Raw genomic sequence first — 25859 nt, 5'->3', positions numbered from 1 at the left:
TCAACCACCTGCATGTCTTTTGTTGCAACGTCTGATCACCCTGTGACACATGAGGAAGTTGGTCATCTTCAGTTTCTGCTGCTTTGTTGGCAGACACGAAGTGATCTTAGAGTCTCATTTTCAGCTGGAGAAAATTATCACGTCAGGGAACAAGATGTGCCCACTACATATCAGCCTTTCTTGGCAATTATCTGGTTGCATAGAGGAACCGTATGATTCCAGTACCTATATAATGCACATTTGTCACAGACATTGTTACTTACGGCCACACCACCCTGAATATGCCCAACCTCGTCTGATCTCAGAACCCAAGCAGGGTTGGGCCTGATTAGTACTTGAATGGGAGACTGCTTGGGAATACCAGGTGCTGTAAGCTTTTTCTCTTCTCTCTACCACCTGCATGTCTTTTGTTGCAATGTCTGATCGCCCTGTGACACATGAGGAAGTTGGTCATCTTCAGCTGCTGCTGCTTTGTTGGCAGACACGAAGTGATATGAGAGTCTCAGTTTCAGCTGGAGAGAATAATCACATCAGGGAAGATGTTTCCACTACTGATCAGCCTTTCTTGGCAATTATCTGGTTGCATAGAGGAACCGTATGATTCCAGTACCTATACAGTTTATATTTGTCACAGACATTGTTGCTTACGGCCACACCACCCTGAATATGCCCGACCTCGTCTGATCTTGGAAGCCAAGCAGGGTTGGGCCTGGTTAGTACTTGGATGGGAGACCGCTTGGGAATACCAGGTGCTGTAAGCTTTTTCTCTTCTCTCAACCACCTGCATGTCTTTTGTTGCAACGCCTGATCACCCTGTGACACATTAGGAAGTTGGTCATCTTCAGCTGCTGCTGCTTTGTTGGCAGACACGAAGTGATCTTAGAGTCTCATTTTCAGCTGGAGAAAATTATCACGTCAGGGAACAAGATGTGCCCACTACATATCAGCCTTTTTCGGCAATTATCTTGTTACATAGAGGAACCATATGATTCCATTGCCTATATAATGCACATTTGTCACAGAGATTGTTGCTTACGGCCAAACCACCCTGAATATGTCTGACCTCGTCTGATCTCAGAAGCCAAGGAGGGTTGGGCCTGGTTAGTACTTTGATGAGAGACCGCTTGGGATTACGAGGTGCTGTAAGCTTTTTCTCTTCTCTCTACCACCTGCATGTCTTTTGTTGCAACGTCTGATCGCCCTGTGACACATGAGGAAGTTGGTCATCTTCAGCTGCTGCTGCTTTGTTGGCAGACACAAAGTGATCTGAGAGTCTCAGTTTCAGCTGAAGAGAATAATCACATCAGGGAAGAAGATGTGCCCACTACAAGTTAGCCTTTCTTGGCAATTATCTGGTTGCATAGAGGAACCGTATGATTCCAGTACCTATATAATGCATATTTGTCACAGACATTGCTACTTTCGGCCACACCACCCTGAATATGCCCGACCTAGTATGATCTCGGAACCCAAGCAGGGTTGGGCCTGGTTAGTACTTGAATGGGAGACCGCTTGGGAATACCAGGTGCTGTAAATTTTTTCTCTTCTCTCTACCACCTGCATGTCTTTTGTTGCAATGTCTGATCATCCTGTGACACATGAGGAAGTTGGTCATCTTCAGCTGCTGCTGCTTTGTTGGCAGACACGAAGTGATCTTAGAGTCTCAGTTTCAGCTGCAGAGAATAATCACATCAGGGAAGAAGATGTGCCCACTACAAGTTAGCCTTTCTTGGCAATTATCTGGTTGCATAGAGGAACCGTATGATTCCAGTACCTATATAATGCACATTTGTCACAGACATTGTTACTTACGGCCACACCACCCTGAATATGCCCGACCTCGTCTGATCTCAGAACCCAAGCAGGGTTGGGCCTTGTTAGTACTTGAATGGGAGACTGCTTGGGAATACCAGGTGCTGTAAGCTTTTTCTCTTCTCTCTACCACCTGCATGTCTTTTGTTGCAATGTCTGATCGCCCTTTGACACATGAGGAAGTTGGTCATCTTCAGCTGCTGCTGCTTTGTTGGCAGACACGAAGTGATATGAGAGTCTCAGTTTCAGCTGGAGAGAATAATCACGACAGGGAAGATGTTTCCACTACTTATCAGCCTTTCTTGGCAATTATCTGGTTGCATAGAGGAACCGTATGATTCCAGTACCTATACAGTTTATATTTGTCACAGACATTGTTGCTTACGGCCACACCACCCTGAATATGCCCGACCTCGTCTGATCTTGGAAACCAAGCAGGGTTGGGCCTGGTTAGTACTTGGATGGGAGACTGCTTGGGAATACCAGGTGCTGTAAGCTTTTTCTCTTCTCTCTACCACCTGCATGTCTTTTGTTGCAACGTCTGATCACCCTGTGACACATGAGGAAGTTGGTCATCTTCAGCTGCTGCTGCTTTGTTGGCAGACACGAAGTGATCTTAGAGTCTCATTTTCAAATGGAGAAAATTATCACGTCAGGGAACAAGATGTGCCCACTACATATCAGCCTTTCTCGGCAATTATCTTGTTACATAGAGGAACCATATGATTCCATTGCCTATATAATGCACATTTGTCACAGAGATTGTTGCTTACGGCCAAACCACCCTGAATATGTCTGACCTCGTCTGCACTCAGAAGCCAAGGAGGGTTCGGCCTGGTTAGTACTTGGGTGGGAGACTGCTTGGGAATACCAGGTGCTGTAAGCTTTATCTCTTCTCTGGACCACCTGAATGTCTTTTGTTGCAACGTCTGATCACCCTGTGACACATGAGGAAGTTTGTCATCTTCAGCTTCTGCTGCTTTGTTGGCAGACACGAAGTGATCTGAGAGTCTCAGTTTCAGCTGAAGAGAATGATCACATCAGAGAAGATGATATGCCCACTACACATCAGCCTTTCTCGGCAATTATCTGGTTTCATAGAGGAAGTGTATGATTCCAGTACCTATATAATTCACATTTCTAACAAATATTGTTGCTTACCGCCACACCACCCTGAATAAGCCCCACCTTGTCTTATCCTGGAAGCCAAGCGGGGTTGGGTCTGGTTCGTACTTCAATGGGAGACTGCTTGGGAATACCAGGTGCTGTAAGCTTTTTCTCTTCTCTCTACCACCTGCATGTGTTTTGTTGCAACGTCTGATCACCCTGTGACACATGAGGAAGTTTGTCATCTTCAGCTGCTGCTGCTTTGTTGGCAGACACGAAGTGATCTGAGAGTCTCAGTTTCAACTGAAGAGAATAATAACGTCAGGGAAGAAGATATGCCCACTACACATCAGCCTTTCTCGGCAATTATCTGGTTACATAGAGGAACTGTATGATTCCAGTACCTATATAATGCACATTTGTCACAGACATTGTTGCTTACGGCCACACCACCCTCAATATGCCTGACCTCGTCTGATCTCGGAAGCCAAGCACGGTTGGCCTGGTTAGTACTTGGGTGGGAGACTGCTTGGGAATACCAGGTGCTGTAAGCTTTATCTCTTCTCTGGACCACCTGAATGTCTTTTGTTGCAACGTCTGATCACCCTGTGACACATGAGGAAGTTGGTCATCTTCAGCTTCTGCTGCTTTGTTGGCAGACACGAAGTGATCTGAGAGTCTCAGTTTCAGCTGCAGAGAATAATAACGTCAGGGAAGAAGATGTGCCCACTACACATCAGCCTTTCTCGGCAATTATCTGGTTACATAGAAGAAGTGTATTTTTCCAGTACCTATATAATGCACATTTGTCACAGACATTGTTGCTTACGGCCACACCACCCTCAATATGCCTGACCTCGTCTGATCTCGGAAGCCAAGCACGGTTGGCCTGGTTAGTACTTGGGTGGGAGACTGCTTGGGAATACCAGGTGCTGTAAGCTTTATCTCTTCTCTGGACCACCTGAATGTCTTTTGTTGCAACGTCTGATCACCCTGTGACACATGAGGAAGTTGGTCATCTTCAGCTTCTGCTGCTTTGTTGGCAGACACGAAGTGATCTGAGAGTCTCAGTTTCAGCTGCAGAGAATAATCACGTCAGGGAAGAAGATGTGCCCACTACACATAAGCCTTTCTCTGCAATTATCTGGTTACATAGAGGAACCATATGATTCCAGTACCTATATAATGCACATTTGTCACAGACATTGTCGCTTACGGCCACACCACCCTGAACATGCCTGACCTCGTCTGATCTCGGAAGCCAAGCAAGGTTGGCCTGGTTAGTACTTGGGTGGGAGACTGCTTGGGAATACCAGGTGCTGTAAGCTTTATCTCTTCTCTGGACCACCTAAATGTCTTTTGTTGCAACGTCTGATCACCCTGTGACACATGAGGAAGTTGGTCATCTTCAGCTGCTGCTGCTTTGTTGGCAGACACGAAGTGATCTGAGAGTCTCAGTTTCAGCTGCAGAGAATAATCACGTCAGGGAAGAAGATGTGCCCACTACACATAAGCCTTTCTCTGCAATTATCTGGTTACATAGAGGAAGTGTATGATTCCAGTACTTAGCAGCCACCACCCCAAGGCCCCTAAGGGACCCCGCCCCACACCGCAAGACAGCCCCACCTGCAAGCCCCCAAAACTGCCCTCCAAGCCTGACACACAGTCCCCCCCAACAATGACCAACCCGGTCCCCACGACCCGAGAGACCACCAGACGCCCGAAGCCACACAGTTAATCAGCGGGGACCAGAGAGAATGAAATTCAGCCAATTGATGTTTTAAGGAGGCAGACATTGTTCCCATGCTAATATAATCTAAAAGAACATTTCTAAACAGGTTAATACACAGACTGTTTTTCGCTTTCCAGTTCATGAGAATAGTTTTCTTTGCGATACATAACACTGCGAGGACCATGCAAACAAGCAGAAAAAAACAAACAAAAACAAGCACAAGTAGTGGCAATCGCATACAACACAACTGTGCATATAGATGACCTGAGGCGACATGGTAATACATCAACTGCTACTGGACTAATGAATGTGTATTGTGTGTGTGTGTGTGTGTGTGTGTGAGAACATGCAACACCCATGGCACAGGACCTACATGATAACCGTTCTTACTTATGAGTGTATAAGTGTACACGGCCACAATCCACAGCCCCCCCAAGCAATCAGAAACAGGCAGAGAGGCCCACAAGACCCAGGCCACCAGCAGCCCCCACGGAGCACAGAACCCAGGATGCCCACCGCAGGGACAACCACGCATCCACTCAGAAGACAGCAGTGGAAGCCCCCGGACAGAGCCCCCATAAGCATAGGGCAGAGGCGCCCGGGAGCCAGGGGCAACAGCCCACCGACCCCACCAGGCCCCAGCCGCCCAGACATGGGCCGTGCACCGGACCCGGCCCCAGGAGCCCGAGCGCCCCAAAACCCCCCGGCAGAGGCCCCACCCAATACCCGGGAGGGCCAAGCGCCCCAGACAGCCACGCAGTGGGTCAGCGCCTGCCCCAGTGCCCCTGGCCAAGAGCCCTGGCAGTCAAGACGTGCCCACAGGTGGGTGAAGTCGCGAGGAGTGGGGAGAGGCAACGCCGCCCCCCCATTGGGAGAAGCACAGGCAGGCCAGGCGACAGCAAGTCCCAGACCCAGGCCCAATCATCACCACACACACTTTCACGTCCCATACATCCACACATCCACACGTCATCCCTCCCTTGACTCCGCTGGGGTCTAGCACAGTGGGCACACCATGGGGCCAGCAGCCCCCCAGCCACCACAGACCCTGAACCAGCAGAATAATTAATTCCTCCTGGCCACTCCTTCCCGAGCAGCAACCAGGAAGTAGGGGTGTGAGAAGACCCCTCCCCTCACCCTTCTGGCTCTTCAATATTTTCTAATAGTGAGCGATTAAAATTGAGGGGCAGCCAACCTTGTAGAACTGGGAGCGCGGCCCTCTGGGCAGCCTACATACCCAAAGAGCCCCGTCCACCAGATGCCACTCAGTGCAACCACCCCCCAAGACCTAATGTGTGTGTGTGTGTTTGATAAGTAGTGATGTCTAAGGTGTAATTAAAACAGGGGCGGGGAACTGCAGAGTGCAGCCAAGGGGACCACCTACGTGGTCCCATCCACTACACCCCACAGAACACACACGCCCCCCAAAACCCTTCATGTGTGAGTGTGTGCTGTGTACAGGAGCCAAAAGGGAGAGGGTATGGGGATATACACCGGGGGAGCTACTCTCCCCCGGAGAGGGCTGCCAGGGCCTGGCTGCAATAGGCACCCCCGCTACCTGGGACCCAGCACAGGGCAGGAGGGCCTGATGTCCACCAGGCTCGGGGCTTGCAGCGACCATATTCCGGGAGCTACTGTACCCCCAGAAGGTACCCACCCCGCCCAACCCCACTCAACCCAACCCCATCCCACCCCGGAGGACCTCTACAAAAAAACAAACAAACCACCCGGTCACACCAGACGCAGCAGCCCGGGCCTGAGACCCACCATCACCCAGGCCCCCCCCTCAACAGAGGAAAAGCACCCCCCCACCGCACGCCCCAACAGCCTAAAGAAAACAACCACCTGCGGATACCCTGGAGGTCCCAGAGCAACAAGCCTGGCACCAGGACCTGCACCAACCCACCCATACTGTGGCATGTCCAGGGCAACCCAGCCCCCCCGGGCGCAAGGCAGCGCCCAGCCACCAGGGCCCAGGCCCAGCACCACCACCCACGCCAGAGCGGCCCAGCCACCCGGTACAGAGCCAGCAGCCACCACCCCAAGGCCCCTAAGGGACCCCGCCCCACACAGCAAGACATCCCCACCCGCAAGCCCCCAAAACTGCCCTCCAAGCCCGACACACAGTCCCCCCCAGCAATGACCAACCCGGTCCCCACGACCCGAGAGACCACCAGACGCCCAAAGCCACACAGCCCCCCCCAGCACACACCCAACCGCCCAGAGCGACGGGACAGCAACCCACCACCACCACTATGTGATAAAGCTAATCAGCGGGGACCAGAGAGAATGAAATTCAGCCAATTGATGTTTTGAGGAGGCAGACATTGTTTCCATGCTAATATAATCTAAAATAACATTTCTAAACTGCTTAATACACAGACTGTTTTTCGCTTTCCAGGTCATGAGAATAGTTTTCTTTGCGATACATAACACTGCGAGGACCATGCAAACAAGCAGAGAAAAAACAAACACACAAACAAACAAAAACAAGCACAAGTAGTGGCAATCGCATACAACACAACTGTGCATATAGATGACCTGAGGCGACATGGTAATACATCAACTGCTACTGGACTAATGAATGTGTATTGTGTGTGTGTGTGTGAGAACATGCAACACCCATGGCACAGGACCTACATGATAACCGTTCTTACTTATGAGTGTATAAGTGTACACGGCCACAATCCACAGCCCCCCCAAGCAATCAGAAACAGGCAGAGAGGCCCACAAGACCCAGGCCACCAGCAGCCCCCACGGAGCACAGAACCCAGGATACCCACCGCAGGGACAACCACGCATCCACCCAGAAGACAGCAGTGGAAGCCCCCGGACAGAGCCCCCATAAGCATAGGGCAGAGGCGCCCGGGAGCCAGGGGCAACAGCCCACCGACCCCACCAGGCCCCAGCAGCCCAGACATGGGCCGTGCACCGGACCCGGCCCCAGGAGCCCGAGCGCCCCAAAACCCCCCGGCAGAGGCCCCACCCAATACCCGGGAGGGCCAAGCACCCCAGACAGCCATGCAGTGGGTCAGCGCCTGCCTCAGTGCCCCTGGCCAAGAGCCCTGGCAGTCAAGACGTGCCCACAGGTGGGTGAAGTCGCGAGGAGTGGGGAGAGGCAACGCCGCCCCCCCATTGGGAGAAGCACAGGCAGGCCAGGCGACAGCAAGTCCCAGACCCAGGCCCAATCATCACCACACACACTTTCACGTCCCATACATCACCACGTCATCCCTCCCTTGACTCCGCTGGGGTCTAGCACAGTGGGCACACCATGGGGCCAGCAGCCCCCCAGCCACCACAGACCCTGAACCAGCAGAATAATTAATTCCTCCTGGCCACTCCTTCCCGAGCAGCAACCAGGAAGCAGGGGTGTGAGAAGACCACTCCCCTCACCCTTCTGGCTCTTCAATATTTTCTAATAGTGAGCGATTAAAATTGAGGGGCAGCCAACCTTGTAGAACTGGGAGCGCGGCCCTCTGGGCAGCCTACATACCCAAAGAGCCCCGTCCACCAGATGCCACTCAGTGCAACCACCCCCCAAGACCTAATGTGTGTGTGTGTGTGTGTTTGATAAGTAGTGATGTCTAAGGTGTAATTAAAACAGGGGCGGGGAACTGCAGAGTGCAGCCAAGGGGACCACCTACGTGGTCCCATCCACTACACCCCACAGAACACACACGCCCCCCAAAACCCTTCATGTGTGAGTGTGTGCTGTGTACAGGAGCCAAAAGGGAGAGGGTATGGGGATATACACCGGGGGAGCTACTCTCCCCCGGAGAGGGCTGCCAGGGCCTGGCTGCAATAGGCACCCCCGCTACCTGGGACCCAGCACAGGGCAGGAGGGCCTGATGTCCACCAGGCTCGGGGCTTGCAGCGACCATATTCCGGGAGCTACTGTACCCCCAGAAGGTACCCACCCCGCCCAACCCCACTCAACCCAACCCCATCCCACCCCGGAGGACCTCTACAAAAAAACAAACAAACCACCCGGTCACACCAGACGCAGCAGCCCGGGCCTGAGACCCACCATCACCCAGGCCCCCCCCTCAACAGAGGAAAAGCACCCCCCCACCGCACGCCCCAACACCCTAAAGAAAACAACCACCTGCGGATACCCTGGAGGTCCCAGAGCAACAAGCCTGGCACCAGGACCTGCACCAACCCACCCATACTGTGGCATGTCCAGGGCAACCCAGCCCCCCCGGGCGCAAGGCAGCGCCCAGCCACCAGGGCCCAGGCCCAGCACCACCACCCACGCTAGAGCGGCCCAGCTACCCGGTACAGAGCCAGCAGCCACCACCCCAAGGCCCCTAAGGGACCCCGCCCCACACAGCAAGACATCCCCACCCGCAAGCCCCCAAAACTGCCCTCCAAGCCCGACACACAGTCCCCCCCAGCAATGACCAACCCGGTCCCCACGACCCGAGAGACCACCAGACGCCCAAAGCCACACAGCCCCCCCCAGCACACACCCAACCGCCCAGAGCGACGGGACAGCAACCCACCACCACCACTATGTGATAAAGCTAATCAGCGGGGACCAGAGAGAATGAATATCAGCCAATTGATGTTTTGAGGAGGCAGACATTGTTTCCATGCTAATATAATCTAAAATAACATTTCTAAACTGCTTAATACACAGACTGTTTTTCGCTTTCCAGGTCATGAGAATAGTTTTCTTTGCGATACATAACACTGCGAGGACCATGCAAACAAGCAGAGAAAAAACAAACACACAAACAAACAAAAACAAGCACAAGTAGTGGCAATCGCATACAACACAACTGTGCATATAGATGACCTGAGGCGACATGGTAATACATCAACTGCTACTGGACTAATGAATGTGTATTGTGTGTGTGTGTGTGTGTGTGAGAACATGCAACACCCATGGCACAGGACCTACATGATAACCGTTCTTACTTATGAGTGTATAAGTGTACACGGCCACAATCCACAGCCCCCCCAAGCAATCAGAAACAGGCAGAGAGGCCCACAAGACCCAGGCCACCAGCAGCCCCCACGGAGCACAGAACCCAGGATACCCACCGCAGGGACAACCACGCATCCACCCAGAAGACAGCAGTGGAAGCCCCCGGACAGAGCCCCCATAAGCATAGGGCAGAGGCGCCCGGGAGCCAGGGGCAACAGCCCACCGACCCCACCAGGCCCCAGCCGCCCAGACATGGGCCGTGCACCGGACCCGGCCCCAGGAGCCCGAGCGCCCCAAAACCCCCCGGCAGAGGCCCCACCCAATACCCGGGAGGGCCAAGCGCCCCAGACAGCCATGCAGTGGGTCAGCGCCTGCCTCAGTGCCCCTGGCCAAGAGCCCTGGCAGTCAAGACGTGCCCACAGGTGGGTGAAGTCGCGAGGAGTGGGGAGAGGTAACGCCGCCCCCCCATTGGGAGAAGCACAGGCAGGCCAGGCGACAGCAAGTCCCAGACCCAGGCCCAATCATCACCACACACACTTTCACGTCCCATACATCCACACGTCATCCCTCCCTTGACTCCGCTGGGGTCTAGCACAGTGGGCACACCATGGGGCCAGCAGCCCCCCAGCCACCACAGACCCTGAACCAGCAGAATAATTAATTCCTCCTGGCCACTCCTTCCCGAGCAGCAACCAGGAAGCAGGGGTGTGAGAAGACCCCTCCCCTCACCCTTCTGGCTCTTCAATATTTTCTAATAGTGAGCGATTAAAATTGAGGGGCAGCCAACCTTGTAGAACTGGGAGCGCGGCCCTCTGGGCAGCCTACATACCCAAAGAGCCCCGTCCACCAGATGCCACTCAGTGCAACCACCCCCCAAGACCTAATGTGTGTGTGTGTGTTTGATAAGTAGTGATGTCTAAGGTGTAATTAAAACAGGGGCGGGGAACTGCAGAGTGCAGCCAAGGGGACCACCTACGTGGCCCCATCCACTACACCCCACAGAACACACACGCCCCCCAAAACCCTTCATGTGTGAGTGTGTGCTGTGTACAGGAGCCAAAAGGGAGAGGGTATGGGGATATACACCGGGGGGGCTACTCTCCCCCGGAGAGGGCTGCCAGGGCCTGGCTGCAATAGGCACCCCCGTTACCTGGGACCCAGCACAGGGCAGGAGGGCCTGATGTCCACCAGGCTCGGGGCTTGCAGCGACCATATTCCGGGAGCTACTGTACCCCCAGAAGGTACCCACCCCGCCCAACCCCACTCAACCCAACCCCATCCCACCCCGGAGGACCTCTACAAAAAAACAAACAAACCACCCGGTCACACCAGACGCAGCAGCCCGGGCCTGAGACCCACCATCACCCAGGCCCCCCCCTCAACAGAGGAAAAGCACCCCCCCACCGCACGCCCCAACACCCTAAAGAAAACAACCACCTGCGGATACCCTGGAGGTCCCAGAGCAACAAGCCTGGCACCAGGACCTGCACCAACCCACCCATACTGTGGCATGTCCAGGGCAACCCAGCCCCCCCGGGCGCAAGGCAGCGCCCAGCCACCAGGGCCCAGGCCCAGCACCACCACCCACGCCAGAGCGGCCCAGCCACCCGGTACAGAGCCAGCAGCCACCACCCCAAGGCCCCTAAGGGACCCCGCCCCACACAGCAAGACAGCCCCACCCGCAAGCCCCCAAAACTGCCCTCCAAGCCCGACACACAGTCCCCCCCAGCAATGACCAACCCGGTCCCCACGACCCGAGAGACCACCAGACGCCCAAAGCCACACAGCCCCCCCCAGCACACACCCAACCGCCCAGAGCGACGGGACAGCAACCCACCACCACCACTATGTGATAAAGCTAATCAGCGGGGACCAGAGAGAATGAAATTCAGCCAATTGATGTTTTGAGGAGGCAGACATTGTTTCCATGCTAATATAATCTAAAATAACATTTCTAAACTGCTTAATACACAGACTGTTTTTCGCTTTCCAGGTCATGAGAATAGTTTTCTTTGCGATACATAACACTGCGAGGACCATGCAAACAAGCAGAGAAAAAACAAACACACAAACAAACAAAAACAAGCACAAGTAGTGGCAATCGCATACAACACAACTGTGCATATAGATGACCTGAGGCGACATGGTAATACATCAACTGCTACTGCACTAATGAATGTGTATTGTGTGTGTGTGTGTGTGTGTGAGAACATGCAACACCCATGGCACAGGACCTACATGATAACCGTTCTTACTTATGAGTGTATACGTGTACACGGCCACAATCCACAGCCCCCCCAAGCAATCAGAAACAGGCAGAGAGGCCCACAAGACTCAGGCCACCAGCAGCCCCCACGGAGCACAGAACCCAGGATACCCACCGCAGGGACAACCACGCATCCACCCAGAAGACAGCAGTGGAAGCCCCCGGACAGAGCCCCCATAAGCATAGGGCAGAGGCGCCCGGGAGCCAGGGGCAACAGCCCACCGACCCCACCAGGCCCCAGCCGCCCAGACATGGGCCGTGCACCGGACCCGGCCCCAGGAGCCCGAGCGCCCCAAAACCCCCCGGCAGAGGCCCCACCCAATACCCGTGAGGGCCAAGCGCCCCAGACAGCCATGCAGTGGGTCAGCGCCTGCCTCAGTGCCCCTGGCCAAGAGCCCTGGCAGTCAAGACGTGCCCACAGGTGGGTGAAGTCGCGAGGAGTGGGGAGAGGCAACGCCGCCCCCCCATTGGGAGAAGCACAGGCAGGCCAGGCGACAGCAAGTCCCAGACCCAGGCCCAATCATCACCACACACACTTTCACGTCCCATACATCCACACGTCATCCCTCCCTTGACTCCGCTGGGGTCTAGCACAGTGGGCACACCATGGGGCCAGCAGCCCCCCAGCCACCACAGACCCTGAACCAGCAGAATAATTAATTCCTCCTGGCCACTCCTTCCCGAGCAGCAACCAGGAAGCAGGGGTGTGAGAAGACCCCTCCCCTCACCCTTCTGGCTCTTCAATATTTTCTAATAGTGAGCGATTAAAATTGAGGGGCAGCCAACCTTGTAGAACTGGGAGCGCGGCCCTCTGGGCAGCCTACATACCCAAAGAGCCCCGTCCACCAGATGCCACTCAGTGCAACCACCCCCCAAGACCTAATGTGTTTTTGTGTGTTTGATAAGTAGTGATGTCTAAGGTGTAATTAAAACAGGGGCGGGGAACTGCAGAGTGCAGCCAAGGGGACCACCTACGTGGCCCCATCCACTACACCCCACAGAACACACACGCCCCCCAAAACCCTTCATGTGTGAGTGTGTGCTGTGTACAGGAGCCAAAAGGGAGAGGGTATGGGGATATACACCGGGGGGGCTACTCTCCCCCGGAGAGGGCTGCCAGGGCCTGACTGCAATAGGCACCCCCGTTACCTGGGACCCAGCACAGGGCAGGAGGGCCTGATGTCCACCAGGCTCGGGGCTTGCAGCGACCATATTCCGGGAGCTACTGTACCCCCAGAAGGTACCCACCCCGCCCAACCCCACTCAACCCAACCCCATCCCACCCCGGAGGACCTCTACAAAAAAACAAACAAACCACCCGGTCACACCAGACGCAGCAGCCCGGGCCTGAGACCCACCATCACCCAGGCCCCCCCCTCAACAGAGGAAAAGCACCCCCCCACCGCACGCCCCAACACCCTAAAGAAAACAACCACCTGCGGATACCCTGGAGGTCCCAGAGCAACAAGCCTGGCACCAGGACCTGCACCAACCCACCCATACTGTGGCATGTCCAGGGCAACCCAGCCCCCCCGGGCGCAAGGCAGCGCCCAGCCACCAGGGCCCAGGCCCAGCACCACCACCCACGCCAGAGCGGCCCAGCCACCCGGTACAGAGCCAGCAGCCACCACCCCAAGGCCCCTAAGGGACCCCGCCCCACACAGCAAGACATCCCCACCCGCAAGCCCCCAAAACTGCCCTCCAAGCCCGACACACAGTCCCCCCCAGCAATGACCAACCCGGTCCCCACGACCCGAGAGACCACCAGACGCCCAAAGCCACACAGCCCCCCCCAGCACACACCCAACCGCCCAGAGCGACGGGACAGCAACCCACCACCACCACTATGTGATAAAGCTAATCAGCGGGGACCAGAGAGAATGAAATTCAGCCAATTGATGTTTTGAGGAGGCAGACATTGTTTCCATGCTAATATAATCTAAAATAACATTTCTAAACTGCTTAATACACAGACTGTTTTTCGCTTTCCAGGTCATGAGAATAGTTTTCTTTGCGATACATAACACTGCGAGGACCATGCAAACAAGCAGAGAAAAAACAAACACACAAACAAACAAAAACAAGCACAAGTAGTGGCAATCGCATACAACACAACTGTGCATATAGATGACCTGAGGCGACATGGTAATACATCAACTGCTACTGGACTAATGAATGTGTATTGTGTGTGTGTGTGTGAGAACATGCAACACCCATGGCACAGGACCTACATGATAACCGTTCTTACTTATGAGTGTATAAGTGTACACGGCCACAATCCACAGCCCCCCCAAGCAATCAGAAACAGGCAGAGAGGCCCACAAGACCCAGGCCACCAGCAGCCCCCACGGAGCACAGAACCCAGGATACCCACCGCAGGGACAACCACGCATCCACCCAGAAGACAGCAGTGGAAGCCCCCGGACAGAGCCCCCATAAGCATAGGGCAGAGGCGCCCGGGAGCCAGGGGCAACAGCCCACCGACCCCACCAGGCCCCAGCAGCCCAGACATGGGCCGTGCACCGGACCCGGCCCCAGGAGCCCGAGCGCCCCAAAACCCCCCGGCAGAGGCCCCACCCAATACCCGGGAGGGCCAAGCGCCCCAGACAGCCATGCAGTGGGTCAGCGCCTGCCTCAGTGCCCCTGGCCAAGAGCCCTGGCAGTCAAGACGTGCCCACAGGTGGGTGAAGTCGCGAGGAGTGGGGAGAGGCAACGCCGCCCCCCCATTGGGAGAAGCACAGGCAGGCCAGGCGACAGCAAGTCCCAGACCCAGGCCCAATCATCACCACACACACTTTCACGTCCCATACATCCACACGTCATCCCTCCCTTGACTCCGCTGGGGTCTAGCACAGTGGGCACACCATGGGGCCAGCAGCCCCCCAGCCACCACAGACCCTGAACCAGCAGAATAATTAATTCCTGCTGGCCACTCCTTCCCGAGCAGCAACCAGGAAGCAGGGGTGTGAGAAGACCCCTCCCCTCACCCTTCTGGCTCTTCAATATTTTCTAATAGTGAGCGATTAAAATTGAGGGGCAGCCAACCTTGTAGAACTGGGAGCGCGGCCCTCTGGGCAGCCTACATACCCAAAGAGCCCCGTCCACCAGATGCCACTCAGTGCAACCACCCCCCAAGACCTAATGTGTGTGTGTGTGTTTGATAAGTAGTGATGTCTAAGGTGTAATTAAAACAGGGGCGGGGAACTGCAGAGTGCAGCCAAGGGGACCACCTACGTGGCCCCATCCACTACACCCCACAGAACACACACGCCCCCCAAAACCCTTCATGGGTGAGTGTGTGCTGTGTACAGGAGCCAAAAGGGAGAGGGTATGGGGATATACACCGGGAGAGCTACTCTCCCCCGGAGAGGGCAGCCAGGGACTGGCAGCAATAGGCACCCCCGCTACCTGGGACCCAGCACAGGGCAGGAGGGCCTGATGTCCACCAGGCTCGGGGCTTGCAGCGACCATATTCCGGGAGCTACTGTACCCCCAGAAGGTACCCACCCCGCCCAACCCCACTCAACCCAACCCCATCCCACCCCGGAGGACCTCTACAAAAAAACAAACAAACCACCCGGTCACACCAGACGCAGCAGCCCGGGCCTGAGACCCACCATCACCCAGGCCCCCCCCTCAACAGAGGAAAAGCACCCCCCCACCGCACGCCCCAACACCCTAAAGAAAACAACCACCTGCGGATACCCTGGAGGTCCCAGAGCAACAAGCCTGGCACCAGGACCTGCACCAACCCACCCATACTGTGGCATGTCCAGGGCAACCCAGCCCCCCCGGGCGCAAGGCAGCGCCCAGCCACCAGGGCCCAGGCCCAGCACCACCACCCACGCCAGAGCGGCCCAGCCACCCGGTACAGAGCCAGCAGCCACCACCCCAAGGCCCCTAAGGGACCCCGCCCCACACAGCAAGACATCCCCACCCGCAAGCCCCCAAAACTGCCCTCCAAGCCCGACACACAGTCCCCCCCAGCAATGACCAACCCGGTCCCCACGACCCGAGAGACCACCAGACGCCCAAAGCCACACAGCCCCCCCCAGCACACACCCAACCGCCCAGAGCGACGGGACAGCAACCCACCACCACCACTATGTGATAAAGCTAATCAGCGGGGACCAGAGAGAATGAAATTCAGCCAATTGATGTTTTGAGGAGGCAGACATTGTTTCCATGCTAATATAATCTAAAATAACATTTCTAAACTGCTTAATACACAGACTGTTTTTCGCTTTCCAGGTCATGAGAATAGTTTTCTTTGCGATACATAACACTGCGAGGACCATGCAAACAAGCAGAGAAAAAACAAACACACAAACAAACAAAAACAAGCACAAGTAGTGGCAATCGCATACAACACAACTGTGCATATAGATGACCTGAGGCGACATGGTAATACATCAACTGCTACTGGACTAATGAATGTGTATTGTGTGTGTGTGTGTGTGTGTGAGAACATGCAACACCCATGGCACAGGACCTACATGATAACCGTTCTTACTTATGAGTGTATAAGTGTACACGGCCACAATCCACAGCCCCCCCAAGCAATCAGAAACAGGCAGAGAGGCCCACAAGACCCAGGCCACCAGCAGCCCCCACGGAGCACAGAACCCAGGATACCCACCGCAGGGACAACCACGCATCCACCCAGAAGACAGCAGTGGAAGCCCCCGGACAGAGCCCCCATAAGCATAGGGCAGAGGCGCCCGGGAGCCAGGGGCAACAGCCCACCGACCCCACCAGGCCCCAGCCGCCCAGACATGGGCCGTGCACCGGACCCGGCCCCAGGAGCCCGAGCGCCCCAAAACCCCCCGGCAGAGGCCCCACCCAATACCCGGGAGGGCCAAGCGCCCCAGACAGCCATGCAGTGGGTCAGCGCCTGCCTCAGTGCCCCTGGCCAAGAGCCCTGGCAGTCAAGACGTGCCCACAGGTGGGTGAAGTCGCGAGGAGTGGGGAGAGGCAACGCCGCCCCCCCATTGGGAGAAGCACAGGCAGGCCAGGCGACAGCAAGTCCCAGACCCAGGCCCAATCATCACCACACACACTTTCACGTCCCATACATCCACACGTCATCCCTCCCTTGACTCCGCTGGGGTCTAGCACAGTGGGCACACCATGGGGCCAGCAGCCCCCCAGCCACCACAGACCCTGAACCAGCAGAATAATTAATTCCTCCTGGCCACTCCTTCCCGAGCAGCAACCAGGAAGCAGGGGTGTGAGAAGACCCCTCCCCTCACCCTTCTGGCTCTTCAATATTTTCTAATAGTGAGCGATTAAAATTGAGGGGCAGCCAACCTTGTAGAACTGGGAGCGCGGCCCTCTGGGCAGCCTACATACCCAAAGAGCCCCGTCCACCAGATGCCACTCAGTGCAACCACCCCCCAAGACCTAATGTGTGTGTGTGTGTTTGATAAGTAGTGATGTCTAAGGTGTAATTAAAACAGGGGCGGGGAACTGCAGAGTGCAGCCAAGGGGACCACCTACGTGGCCCCATCCACTACACCCCACAGAACACACACGCCCCCCAAAACCCTTCATGTGTGAGTGTGTGCTGTGTACAGGAGCCAAAAGGGAGAGGGTATGAAGGCAGCCAGGGACTGGCTGCAATAGGCACCCCCGCTACCTGGGACCCAGCACAGGGCAGGAGGGCCTGATGTCCACCAGGCTCGGGGCTTGCAGCGACTATATTCCGGGAGCTACTGTACCCCCAGAAGGTACCCACCCCGCCCAACCCCATCCCACCCCGGAGGACCTCTACAAAAAAACAAACAAACCACCCGGTCACACCAGACGCAGCAGCCCGGGCCTGAGACCCACCATCACCCAGGCACCCCCCTCAACAGGGGAAAAGCACCCCCCCCACCGCACGCCCCAACACCCTAAAGAAAACAACCACCTGCGGACACCCTGGAGGTCCCAGAGCAACAAGCCTGGCACCAGGACCTGCACCAACCCACCCATACTGTGGCATGTCCAGGGCAACCCAGCCCCCCCGGGCGCAAGGCAGCGCCCAGCCACCAGGGCCCAGGCCCAGCACCACCACCCACGCCAGAGCGGCCCAGCCACCCGGTACAGAGCCAGCAGCCACCACCCCAAGGCCCCTAAGGGACCCCGCCCCACACAGCAAGACAGCCCCACCCGCAAGCCCCCAAAACTGCCCTCCAAGCCCGACACACAGTCCCCCCCAGCAATGACCAACCCGGTCCCCACGACCCGAGAGACCACCAGACGCCCAAAGCCACACAGCCCCCCCCCAGCACACACCCAACCGCCCAGAGCGACGGGACAGCAACCCACCACCACCACTATGTGATAAAGCTAATCAGCGGGGACCAGAGAGAATGAAATTCAGCCAATTGATGTTTTGAGGAGGCAGACATTGTTTCCATGCTAATATAATCTAAAATAACATTTCTAAACTGCTTAATACACAGACTGTTTTTCGCTTTCCAGGTCATGAGAATAGTTTTCTTTGCGATACATAACACTGCGAGGACCATGCAAACAAGCAGAGAAAAAACAAACACACAAACAAACAAAAACAAGCACAAGTAGTGGCAATCGCATACAACACAACTGTGCATATAGATGACCTGAGGCGACATGGTAATACATCAACTGCTACTGGACTAATGAATGTGTATTGTGTGTGTGTGTGTGTGTGTGAGAACATGCAACACCCATGGCACAGGACCTACATGATAACCGTTCTTACTTATGAGTGTATAAGTGTACACGGCCACAATCCACAGCCCCCCCAAGCAATCAGAAACAGGCAGAGAGGCCCACAAGACCCAGGCCACCAGCAGCCCCCACGGAGCACAGAACCCAGGATACCCACCGCAGGGACAACCACGCATCCACCCAGAAGACAGCAGTGGAAGCCCCCGGACAGAGCCCCCATAAGCATAGGGCAGAGGCGCCCGGGAGCCAGGGGCAACAGCCCACCGACCCCACCAGGCCCCAGCCGCCCAGACATGGGCCGTGCACCGGACCCGGCCCCAGGAGCCCGAGCGCCCCAAAACCCCCCGGCAGAGGCCCCACCCAATACCCGGGAGGGCCAAGCGCCCCAGACAGCCATGCAGTGGGTCAGCGCCTGCCTCAGTGCCCCTGGCCAAGAGCCCTGGCAGTCAAGACGTGCCCACAGGTGGGTGAAGTCGCGAGGAGTGGGGAGAGGCAACGCCGGCCCCCCATTGGGAGAAGCACAGGCAGGCCAGGCGACAGCAAGTCCCAGACCCAGGCCCAATCATCACCACACACACTTTCACGTCCCATACATCCACACGTCATCCCTCCCTTGACTCCGCTGGGGTCTAGCACAGTGGGCACACCATGGGGCCAGCAGCCCCCCAGCCACCACAGACCCTGAACCAGCAGAATAATTAATTCCTCCTGGCCACTCCTTCCCGAGCAGCAACCAGGAAGCAGGGGTGTGAGAAGACCCCTCCCCTCACCCTTCTGGCTCTTCAATATTTTCTAATAGTGAGCGATTAAAATTGAGGGGCAGCCAACCTTGTAGAACTGGGAGCGCGGCCCTCTGGGCAGCCTACATACCCAAAGAGCCCCGTCCACCAGATGCCACTCAGTGCAACCACCCCCCAAGACCTAATGTGTGTGTGTGTGTTTGATAAGTAGTGATGTCTAAGGTGTAATTAAAACAGGGGCGGGGAACTGCAGAGTGCAGCCAAGGGGACCACCTACGTGGCCCCATCCACTACACCCCACAGAACACACACGCCCCCCAAAACCCTTCATGTGTGAGTGTGTGCTGTGTACAGGAGCCAAAAGGGAGAGGGTATGAAGGCAGCCAGGGACTGGCTGCAATAGGCACCCCCGCTACCTGGGACCCAGCACAGGGCAGGAGGGCCTGATGTCCACCAGGCTCGGGGCTTGCAGCGACCATATTCCGGGAGCTACTGTACCCCCAGAAGGTACCCACCCCGCCCAACCCCATCCCACCCCGGAGGACCTCTACAAAAAAACAAACAAACCACCCGGTCACACCAGACGCAGCAGCCCGGGCCTGAGACCCACCATCACCCAGGCACCCCCCTCAACAGGGGAAAAGCACCCCCCCCACCGCACGCCCCAACACCCTAAAGAAAACAACCACCTGCGGACACCCTGGAGGTCCCAGAGCAACAAGCCTGGCACCAGGACCTGCACCAACCCACCCATACTGTGGCATGTCCAGGGCAACCCAGCCCCCCCGGGCGCAAGGCAGCGCCCAGCCACCAGGGCCCAGGCCCAGCACCACCACCCACGCCAGAGCGGCCCAGCCACCCGGTACAGAGCCAGCAGCCACCACCCCAAGGCCCCTAAGGGACCCCGCCCCACACAGCAAGACAGCCCCACCCGCAAGCCCCCAAAACTGCCCTCCAAGCCCGACACACAGTCCCCCCCAGCAATGACCAACCCGGTCCCCACGACCCGAGAGACCACCAGACGCCCAAAGCCACACAGCCCCCCCCCAGCACACACCCAACCGCCCAGAGCGACGGGACAGCAACCCACCACCACCACTATGTGATAAAGCTAATCAGCGGGGACCAGAGAGAATGAAATTCAGCCAATTGATGTTTTGAGGAGGCAGACATTGTTTCCATGCTAATATAATCTAAAATAACATTTCTAAACTGCTTAATACACAGACTGTTTTTCGCTTTCCAGTTCATGAGAATAGTTTTCTTTGCGATACATAACACTGCGAGGACCATGCAAACAAGCAGAGAAAAAACAAACACACAAACAAACAAAAACAAGCACAAGTAGTGGCAATCGCATACAACACAACTGTGCATATAGATGACCTGAGGCGACATGGTAATACATCAACTGCTACTGGACTAATGAATGTGTATTGTGTGTGTGTGTGTGAGAACATGCAACACCCATGGCACAGGACCTACATGATAACCGTTCTTACTTATGAGTGTATAAGTGTACACGGCCACAATCCACAGCCCCCCCAAGCAATCAGAAACAGGCAGAGAGGCCCACAAGACCCAGGCCACCAGCAGCCCCCACGGAGCACAGAACCCAGGATGCCCACCACAGGGACAACCACGCATCCACCCAGAAGACAGCAGTGGAAGCCCCCGGACAGAGCCCCCATAAGCATAGGGCAGAGGCGCCCGGGAGCCAGGGGCAACAGCCCACCGACCCCACCAGGCCCCAGCCGCCCAGACATGGGCCGTGCACCGGACCCGGCCCCAGGAGCCCGAGCGCCCCAAAACCCCCCGGCAGAGGCCCCACCCAATACCCGGGAGGGCCAAGCGCCCCAGACAGCCATGCAGTGGGTCAGCGCCTGCCTCAGTGCCCCTGGCCAAGAGCCCTGGCAGTCAAGACGTGCCCACAGGTGGGTGAAGTCGCGAGGAGTGGGGAGAGGCAACGCCGGCCCCCCATTGGGAGAAGCACAGGCAGGCCAGGCGACAGCAAGTCCCAGACCCAGGCCCAATCATCACCACACACACTTTCACGTCCCATACATCCACACGTCATCCCTCCCTTGACTCCGCTGGGGTCTAGCACAGTGGGCACACCATGGGGCCAGCAGCCCCCCAGCCACCACAGACCCTGAACCAGCAGAATAATTAATTCCTCCTGGCCACTCCTTCCCGAGCAGCAACCAGGAAGCAGGGGTGTGAGAAGACCCCTCCCCTCACCCTTCTGGCTCTTCAATATTTTCTAATAGTGAGCGATTAAAATTGAGGGGCAGCCAACCTTGTAGAACTGGGAGCGCGGCCCTCTGGGCAGCCTACATACCCAAAGAGCCCCGTCCACCAGATGCCACTCAGTGCAACCACCCCCCAAGACCTAATGTGTGTGTGTGTGTTTGATAAGTAGTGATGTCTAAGGTGTAATTAAAACAGGGGCGGGGAACTGCAGAGTGCAGCCAAGGGGACCACCTACGTGGCCCCATCCACTACACCCCACAGAACACACACGCCCCCCAAAACCCTTCATGTGTGAGTGTGTGCTGTGTACAGGAGCCAAAAGGGAGAGGGTATGAAGGCAGCCAGGGACTGGCTGCAATAGGCACCCCCGCTACCTGGGACCCAGCACAGGGCAGGAGGGCCTGATGTCCACCAGGCTCGGGGCTTGCAGCGACCATATTCCGGGAGCTACTGTACCCCCAGAAGGTACCCACCCCGCCCAACCCCATCCCACCCCGGAGGACCTCTACAAAAAAACAAACAAACCACCCGGTCACACCAGACGCAGCAGCCCGGGCCTGAGACCCACCATCACCCAGGCACCCCCCTCAACAGGGGAAAAGCACCCCCCCCACCGCACGCCCCAACACCCTAAAGAAAACAACCACCTGCGGACACCCTGGAGGTCCCAGAGCAACAAGCCTGGCACCAGGACCTGCACCAACCCACCCATACTGTGGCATGTCCAGGGCAACCCAGCCCCCCCGGGCGCAAGGCAGCGCCCAGCCACCAGGGCCCAGGCCCAGCACCACCACCCACGCCAGAGCGGCCCAGCCACCCGGTACAGAGCCAGCAGCCACCACCCCAAGGCCCCTAAGGGACCCCGCCCCACACAGCAAGACAGCCCCACCCGCAAGCCCCCAAAACTGCCCTCCAAGCCCGACACACAGTCCCCCCCAGCAATGACCAACCCGGTCCCCACGACCCGAGAGACCACCAGACGCCCAAAGCCACACAGCCCCCCCCCAGCACACACCCAACCGCCCAGAGCGACGGGACAGCAACCCACCACCACCACTATGTGATAAAGCTAATCAGCGGGGACCAGAGAGAATGAAATTCAGCCAATTGATGTTTTGAGGAGGCAGACATTGTTTCCATGCTAATATAACTCTCCCAGTGTATATCCCCATACCCCTCTCCCTTTTGGCTCCTGTACACAGCACGCTGTGTGCCCGCTGCGCTACACCCCAGCGGAGTCAAGGGAGGGAGGACGTGTGGATGTGTGGATGTATGGGACGTCAAAGTGTGTGTGGTGATGATTGGGCCTGGGTCTGGGACTTGCCGTCGCCTAGTCTGCCTGTGCTTCTCCCAATAGGGGGGCGGCGTTGCCTCTCCCCACTGCTCGCAACTTCACCCACCTGTGGGCACGTCGTGACTCCCAGTAACTTGGCCAGGGAAGCTGGGGCAGGCGCTTGACCCACTGCGTGGCTGTCTGTGGTGCTTGGCCCTCCCGGGTATTGGGTGGGGCCTCTGCCGGGGGGTTTTGGGGCGTTTTGGGTTCCTGGGGCCCGGGTCCGTGGCCTGGTGGGGTCGGTGGGCTGTTGTCCCTGGCTCCCGGGGGGCCTCTGCCCTATGCTTATGGGGGCTCTGTCCGGGGGCTTCCACTGCTGTCTACTGGGTGGATGCGTGGTTGTCCCTGCGGTGGGCATCCTGGGTTCTGTGCTCCGTGGGGGCTGCTGGTGGCCTGGGTCTTGTGGGCCTCTCTGCCTGCTTCTGATTGCTTGGGGGGGGCTGTGGATTGTGGCACTCATAACTAAGCACGGTTATCATGTAGGTCCTGTGCCATGGGTGTTGCATGTTCCCCCCACACACACACACACAACACACATTCATTAGTCCAGTAGCAGTTGATGTATTACCATGTCGCCTCAGGTCATCTATATCCACAGTTGTGTTGTATGCGATTGCCACTACTTGTGCTTGTTGTTGTTTGTTTGTGTGTTTGTTTGTTCTCTGCTTGTCTGCTTTCAGGTGCTCCTGGTGGCGCAAAGGCTGGATTCGCAACAGAGACCATGGATTATTGTCTGTTTTGTTTTTTTACAGGTGTAGCAGCTGGTTGTCTGGTTTTTGTTTCTTTTTTTGTTCTGTTTCCTCTTCTTTCCTTTTCCCCCGGTCCGGTTCAGTTCCATTACATGTTATATATAACAAGAAATAAATAAATGGGCATCAAGGGGAGCTTTACATTTATAAAACTTCCCTTGGCAAAGCAAATCAGTTTGGCATAAAATGTATTCACAATTCTGCTGCCATAATGCTGAACAGAACAAGGGAAAAAAGTGAAGGAATTCATTTTACAGCTAAATCCTCATAAAGAGCGTATTGCTCAACCATAAGTGTGGTTCTTTCTCATACAAGGTTATACAAAGAAGTTTATGTTTGAAACCAGCTTAAACATGGACAAATATGAAGGACAAAGCAGTTTTAACTTGGTTTGAGTGAAGCAATTCATTTTATGGCAATATCTGAAATCTTGACTATCTCCTTAAAAGAAAGCGAATTTCGGATTCCAGAAGAACAAGTGTGGTTCTTTTTCATATAAGGTAATATAAAGAAGTTTATACTCGAAACCAGCTTAGACATGGATAAATAAGAAGGACAAAGCCGTTTTAACTTGGTTGAAGTGAAGGATTTCATTTTACAGCAAAATCCTGAAACGTGCATTACTCCTCATAAGGAGTGTATTGCTCAAACATGTGTTGTTTTTTTCTCATACAAGATTATAAAAAGAAATTTATGTTTGAAACCATCTTAAACATGGACAAATATGAAGGACAAAGCAGTTTTAACTTGGTTTGAGTGAAGCAATTCATTTTATGGCAATATCTGAAATCTTCACTATCTCCTTGAAAGAAAGCGAATTTCGGATTCTAGAAGAACAAGTGTGGTTCTTTCTCATATAAGGTAATATAAAGAAGTTTATACTCGAAACCAGCTTAGACATGGATAAATAAGAAGGACAAAGCAGTTTTAACTTGGTTGAAGTGAAGGATTTCATTTTACAGCAAAATCCTGAAACGTGCATTACTCCTCATAAGGAGTGTATTGCTCAAACATGTGTTTTTTTCTCATACAAGATTATAAAAAGAAATTTATGTTTGAAACCATCTTAGACATGGATAAATAAGAAGGACAAAGCAGTTTTAACTTGGTTGAAGTGAAGGATTTCATTTTACAGCAAAATCCTGAAACGTGCATTACTCCTCATAAGGAGTGTATTGCTCAAACATGTGTTGTTTTTTTCTCATACAAGATTATAAAAAGAAATTTATGTTTGAAACCATCTTAAACATGGACAAATATGAAGGACAAAGCAGTTTTAACTTGGTTTGAGTGAAGCAATTCATTTTATGGCAATATCTGAAATCTTGACTATCTACTTAAAAGAAAGCGAATTTCGGATTCCAGAAGAACAAGTGTGGTTCTTTCTCATATAAGGTAATATAAAGAAGTTTATACTCGAAACCAGCTTAGACATGGATAAATAAGAAGGACAAAGCAGTTTTAACTTGGTTGAAGTGAAGGATTTCATTTTACAGCAAAATCCTGAAACGTGCATTACTCCTCATAAGGAGTGTATTGCTCAAACATGTGTTTTTTTCTCATACAAGATTATAAAAAGAAATTTATGTTTGAAACCATCTTAAACATTGACAAATATGAAGGACAAAGCAGTTTTAACTTGGTTTGAGTGAAGCAATTCATTTTATGGCAATATCTGAAATCTTCACTATCTCCTTGAAAGAAAGCGAATTTCGGATTCTAGAAGAACAAGTGTGGTTCTTTCTCATATAAGGTAATATAAAGAAGTTTATACTCGAAACCAGCTTAGACATGGATAAATAAGAAGGACAAAGCAGTTTTAACTTGGTTGAAGTGAAGGATTTCATTTTACAGCAAAATCCTGAAACGTGCATTACTTCTCATAAGGAGTGTATTGCTCAAACATGTTTTTTTCTCATACAAGATTATAAAAAGAAATTTATGTTTGAAACCATCTTAAACATTGACAAATATGAAGGACAAAGCAGTTTTAACTTGGTTTGAGTGAAGCAATTCATTTTATGGCAATATCTGAAATCTTCACTATCTCCTTGAAAGAAAGCGAATTTCGGATTCTAGAAGAACAAGTGTGGTTCTTTCTCATATAAGGTAATATAAAGAAGTTTATACTCGAAACCAGCTTAGACATGGATAAATAAGAAGGACAAAGCAGTTTTAACTTGGTTGAAGTGAAGGATTTCATTTTACAGCAAAATCCTGAAACGTGCATTA

The 25859-nt window shown here is 54.5% G+C and overlaps 2 non-coding genes and 8 pseudogenes across 2 annotated transcripts; all 10 read left to right on the top strand.

Annotated features, from left to right (window-relative positions):
* The first annotated feature begins 257 nt into the window (after positions 1-257).
* On the top strand, positions 258-376 carry LOC140291982 (5S ribosomal RNA; annotated as a pseudogene).
* Positions 377-642: 266 nt separating this feature from the next.
* LOC140272297 (5S ribosomal RNA) lies at positions 643-761 on the top strand. Its single transcript, XR_011907909.1, has one exon. It is a non-coding gene; the product is annotated as a 5S ribosomal RNA (ribosomal RNA).
* A 269-nt stretch (positions 762-1030) lies between these two features.
* On the top strand, positions 1031-1149 carry LOC140295325 (5S ribosomal RNA; annotated as a pseudogene).
* Positions 1150-1418: 269 nt separating this feature from the next.
* On the top strand, positions 1419-1537 carry LOC140289029 (5S ribosomal RNA; annotated as a pseudogene).
* A 269-nt stretch (positions 1538-1806) lies between these two features.
* LOC140291614 (5S ribosomal RNA) lies at positions 1807-1925 on the top strand (annotated as a pseudogene).
* A 266-nt stretch (positions 1926-2191) lies between these two features.
* LOC140297481 (5S ribosomal RNA) lies at positions 2192-2310 on the top strand. The gene has a single exon (XR_011913213.1). It is a non-coding gene; the product is annotated as a 5S ribosomal RNA (ribosomal RNA).
* Positions 2311-2579: 269 nt separating this feature from the next.
* Positions 2580-2698, top strand: LOC140290294 (5S ribosomal RNA; annotated as a pseudogene).
* Positions 2699-3355: 657 nt separating this feature from the next.
* LOC140293368 (5S ribosomal RNA) lies at positions 3356-3473 on the top strand (annotated as a pseudogene).
* Positions 3474-3742: 269 nt separating this feature from the next.
* LOC140293367 (5S ribosomal RNA) lies at positions 3743-3860 on the top strand (annotated as a pseudogene).
* Positions 3861-4129: 269 nt separating this feature from the next.
* On the top strand, positions 4130-4247 carry LOC140289357 (5S ribosomal RNA; annotated as a pseudogene).
* Positions 4248-25859: the final 21612 nt, after the last annotated feature.

Source organism: Leuresthes tenuis, unplaced genomic scaffold (genome assembly GCF_036924035.1).
Source record: "Leuresthes tenuis unplaced genomic scaffold, fLeuTen1.0.hap1 SCAF_1, whole genome shotgun sequence".
In the NCBI taxonomy this organism is placed as follows: Eukaryota; Metazoa; Chordata; class Actinopteri; order Atheriniformes; family Atherinopsidae; genus Leuresthes; species Leuresthes tenuis.
This window is presented reverse-complemented; position numbering and strand designations above follow the sequence as displayed.